We start from the raw sequence: 5275 nt of genomic DNA, 5'->3' as shown, positions 1-5275 counted from the left end.
TGGCCTCAGCTGAGCAGATGGAGGAGGACCTGGCGCCAGCAGGATGGACAGAGGGCCACACAGGTGGTGGTCACTTGGAGGCCACTCCTTGTCACAAGGTTGTCACGACAGCAGCCCACAGGCGAGGACACAGTCTCTCTCTAGCAGCCTGGATCTCATTTTCATGGTGAAGCAGAAAATAGACCCGGAGCCTCCTGAGACGCCCTTTGCAAGTGAGGTGACCCAGGGCACGTCCTTCCCTGTCACAGCCTCCCCCACGGGGCCTCCTTCCTCCTCAGCCCGTCCATCAGCACCTCCCTGGGGTCCTCTCCATGGACAGTGTCACCTGGGCCTGGAAACGCTTTAGGAAGACGTGGGTCCCTGTGGCCTGCAGAGCTCAGATCAGCAGGGACATGCTCACCCTCTCACTGTGCAGCTCACGGCGATGTCCCTGTGACAATGAGCGTAGAGGGAAATGCAGGGAAATAGGGGAAGGAAACAGGTCCCTTCTGTGGCCCCAGAATCTGGGCTTTTTTTCTATCACATGTTCATGAACTTCTCTTTTTCTCAGCCACAGCCTCCAGCCCCTCCTTCCTGGGCACATGCCTCCGGGTCATTTTCCCCCTCTGGGCCCCTCATTCCTGGAGCAGAGCTGTCCCCCTGGGCCCATGGCTTGTCTTAGACAGTAAGAAGCCATGATTCAATCTGGAGCTTTGGTTAGTTAAGAAAAATCACCTTTTTAAAATACTTGTGTCCCACCTGCTTCCTTCGTGTAGTGAGCAGTAATGTCTCAATCAGGTGTTTTCTTCCATTTATTTTTACAAGAGACCATCCACTGTAATTTATTTACTTTTCAATGAGTTTAACTCCTGGAGTGTTACAGGATTACATGGGTTCTGTGTCCTATGGTCGTAGTGGGATGGTTCCTCTGGAATTTGGCACAGACCGTCCACTCTCTCCATGAGCATGAGCTCCCTCTCTCCAGGTGACTCCGAATTTGTGTTCTTTGCCACCAGGAGTCACTGTGCTGCTCTTTGCTTTGTACACGGAACCCATCTCTTGCCCAGACAGAGTTCAGTTTCATCTCCCACACACACCTTCAGGTTTAAGGGCAGTGTGAGCTGCCTTTACCCCAGAGACCTCGCCTGCAACCAGCAGAGCTGGTCCGAACCACAGCTTCCACACATATTTGTGCTCATAGACGTCCTGCTACCTCGGGCCCCATGTCCAGCGGCTGGAGTGCCATTCACATACTTTTCTTCTTCCTCCCCCCCCCAAGAATATATACATATTTCTTTATTGATTTCAGAGAGGAATGGACAGGGAGAGAGAAATATCAATGATGAGAGAGAATCACTGATCGGCTGCCTCCTGAATGCCCCACATGGGGATCAAGCGGGAAAGCTGGGCATGTACCCTGACTGGTAATCAAACCATGACCTCCTGGTTCATAGAACGATGCACAACCACTGAGCCATGCCGGCCGGGCTGATTCTTATTGAAATAGTCCACCATTGTCCATTGGGTGTGTGACCTTCACCCTGAAAGTACAATCTCTTGGGTCTCAGTTTCCTCTCATGCAGCACGTCGTGAAGATCCCAACTCCTAAGAATGGTTGTGGGGTCGGTGCCACGGGGACCTGGAGGGAGCCATCCTGGTTTATTTCCACACCTGACTAAGCTCTGTGAGGTGAGCCATGAGTGGTGTTGTTCAGAACTCCGCAAGAATTGGATGATTCGTATACCCACGTACAAATCTCCATCTGCTCCTGATACTGTGAAAGGCTATGCACACTGTTTCTGAAACTTGTGGCCATACTCAGTGGCCAAAAAGGGAAGTGGAAGTTCCCTAGATGGAGAGGGAAGCAGAAGAGATAACAGGGACCAACCCTGAGTGGCTACTGTGCCTGGGTACAGCCAGAAGTCATCAGCGTGGACTTTCCCACCTCTGTGTGGACAAGAGAGGGACCCAGGGTGGCCACACAGAGGGAGGGGAATGGACTAGGGTGAAATTTAGAGCAGGGTTGCCCCTTCACATGCTTTGGATAAGGGCACTGGGTCTCTCTGCCAATAGACCCAGCCCATGGTCAGCACTGGAGCCACACCCCCTGTGTGTGATTGAAATGGATTCAATCCATTATAGCCCGGAGTGAGCGTCTGTCCAGGTGGGAGTGTGAGACTCACCTTTGGAATGGGCCCTGCTGAGTACATCACAGTCAGATGCTAACTTAGGGAGAGTGGATGCCACAGGGCAGGGCAGATACCATTGGCTAATGGGAATGGACTGATGGTTAATGGGAATGGAATGGGGACTAATCGAATGGAGTGAGGACTGATGGGAATGGAGTGATTGCTGATGGGATTGGAGTGGGGATTGATGGGAATGGAGTGAGGACTGATGGGAATGGAGTGGTGGCTGATGGGAATGAAGTGAGGGATGAAAATGAAGTGATGGTTAATGGGAATGGAATGGGGTCTGATGGGAATGCAGTGATGGCTGATGGGAATGCAATGGGGACTGATGGGAATGGAGTGGGGACTGATGGGAATGGTTTGGGGACTGACGGGAATGGAGTGAAGGCTCATGGGAATGGAGTGGGGATTGATGGGAATAAAGTGATGCAGATGGGATTGGAGTGGGGACTGATGGGAATGGAGTGGGGACTGATGAGAATGGAGTGATGGCTGATGGGAATGAAGTGGGAACTGATGGGAATGGAGTGAAGGCTGATGGGAATGGTGTGGTGACCACAGCTGCCAATGGAAAATTTGTTCTGGATTAAACAGTGACAGACACTCTAAAGAGGAAGATCCGTCGACTGTAGAATCAAGGCAACTGGCAGATCCAGGTGCAGATACAGATTTGGATTTGTTTCCAGTTTGATATTTTTGTTGGCAGTGATCCTTTAAGGCCGATCCTTTTGGGGAAATTGGTCTATTTGGAGGTGATCTTTCAAGGGTTTAGATCCATGTACATCAGACAGCTTTCTCAGGCGATCTTCTCCTGACCCTGTGGCCACGTCTGGTGTTGAGTCTTTCAGTGCAGCCGGCATCAGCAGTGACCCTTTGGTAGAAACACTGAAGCACATCAATCCAATTGCTCTTGGATGGATTGGTTGTTGCAACTAAGAATTTTCCCAAAGACCCGATTGCTTCTGGTTTTGGAGAGGAATCATTTGAAGGTGGATTTGCTGACTTCAGCACATTGTCAATGGCCAACAATGAGGACCTTTTTAGTTCAGCCCCATCCAGCATGATCAGCAATGTCATCATTACACAAAATGTGCTTGGAAAGTTTCAGCCAACAGTGAACATGTATCTCCAGCCCTATCACCAGAGATCAGACTTCAGCCACAACCTGGTCACCACCACCTGGGAAAGACCCAGCAACACATTGGATTCTTCTTGTCTCATTTAACTGAATGATTCAGTTCAGCCTTTGCCAGGCAGTGACCGCCCTAAAGAAAAAGATACTGATATGTTTTGTGTTCCATCCACTGTACTACTACCACCACTACCAATAAAGAGTTTGTCCCAAGTGCTTTTGTTAACTTACCCTTTTTTGAAGAAGATGTGATTGAATGGGCCAATCCGGAATGAATATGAGAGAGAAGAGCGGAGACATTCCCGATTGAATCAGCAGGAGCAGGACGACTTAGCACTGACTATTGCACCCAGCACATATGAGATTCAGAAGCAGGAAGAATTCCCCTGTCCTTCATCAACCATATAATATTCTCCTTCTTGAACAGTGAAGCTATTTTCAGTGTGTATCAAAACTACCTGTGAGCATGGGAATCCAAAAGGCTTGAGATTGCTGAAAATGTGAAATCATAATAATGACTCAGAGTGCCATGAAAGACTATCTACAGAGTCATTAAGGGGGGCTATCATGGAAACCCCTCAAAGAAACAGAACACTAGGAATACATGAAACTCATTTTAATTGAAGAATGTTTAAACATCTGACAATGAAAGAAGAGAATTGATTTCTTGGGCAACAACAGGCATCATAGGAGAGAATTACATAAAATTTTAGTAATGGATCATGCAAATGCCTAAGACCTAAGAACAAAAAGTAATTTGATTTAGCACTCTAACATTTTTTCCATCAAGGAGGAGATACAGCTGAAGATACAAATCTGAAAGTGGAGGACAACATTGGGGAAATTTTGTGAGTGCAACACAAGGGGACTGGAACTAGAAAATTCAGATACATGGGGAATAGAAAGAGAAGCGCCACTGAAGCTGTGAGATGCAGGAGGATGATGTCTCCTTCATTCCTAGAGGCCAATGGCTGGGTATATTACAGAGAAGCAGAGGGAACACAGTGCCAGGGTGCATGAATATGCAAATGAAATGTGTTTCTTGATATTCATAGCAAGTGGGACAAAGTGATGGGAGCTAACATTCAAACAGAAAAATAATGCCAAAAGTTATGTGAAAAGTTCATTCAAATACTTGATTGTGAATGAAGAATCCTATACTCACCCACATTTTTATTACAAGGCTAAGGTGAAAATGTCAGAGGGGAGAAATCCATGAGTTTGAGAAGAGAGAGGCACGTCCAACCCTATGAACTCACATCTCATGTGTTACATTCACCAGGTCAGGTTCTGACTTCAGGAGGGAGGAGATGGCTTGGGCGGTAAGTCCTCAGCCATTAGAGACTTTCTCCCTCCTTGTATTTGAATTATATTCTGTCTTTGAAATAAAACAAGTTTTTAAGAGTCTTAATGGAAATAAGACATTTGCAAACATACAAGGTCTCTATTATTTACACACTCACTAAAAGCTCACTAAGATAGTAATTAAACCAACAGCACAACAGACAAGAAGTAGAGACAGTGAGTTGTAAAAGTGAGAAAAGCAATGGCAAGACTAATAAACTTTGAAAAAATATATTGGCACATACATTCACATATACATTATTAATTAAGAAAGGTTAAATAATATTAGGAGTATGTGTGTGTAGTGCCCTTTTCTTGTCTAAAGGAGAGAATGAATAAAAAATAGTTCACAATTATAGATATAAATACCAATATTAACAATGGTGTAACTATTCAAACTGGAAATGCATGTATAACCTTCAAACCGGTTGAAGTAAATATATAAAACAAATAAATATAAATCATTTTAAATCTGGTCTGGCAAATTTTTTAAAAAGCTCTTTAAAATAAACTATATGGCCGAAACCGGTTTGGCTCAGTGGATAGAGCATTGGCCTGCGGACTGAAGGGTCCTGGGTTCGATTCTGGTCAAGAGCATGTGCCTGGGTTGCGGGCACATCCCCAGTGG

The 5275-nt window shown here is 46.2% G+C and overlaps 1 pseudogene; it reads left to right on the top strand.

The window, feature by feature from the left end:
- Positions 1-2471: 2471 nt before the first annotated feature.
- Positions 2472-3711, top strand: LOC139000286 (epidermal growth factor receptor substrate 15 pseudogene; annotated as a pseudogene).
- Positions 3712-5275: the final 1564 nt, after the last annotated feature.

This window comes from Myotis yumanensis, unplaced genomic scaffold, assembly GCF_028538775.1.
Source record: "Myotis yumanensis isolate MYYU_CA2020_CCGP unplaced genomic scaffold, mMyoYum1.0.hap1 SCAF_23, whole genome shotgun sequence".
Taxonomy (NCBI): Eukaryota; Metazoa; Chordata; class Mammalia; order Chiroptera; family Vespertilionidae; genus Myotis; species Myotis yumanensis.
This window is presented reverse-complemented; position numbering and strand designations above follow the sequence as displayed.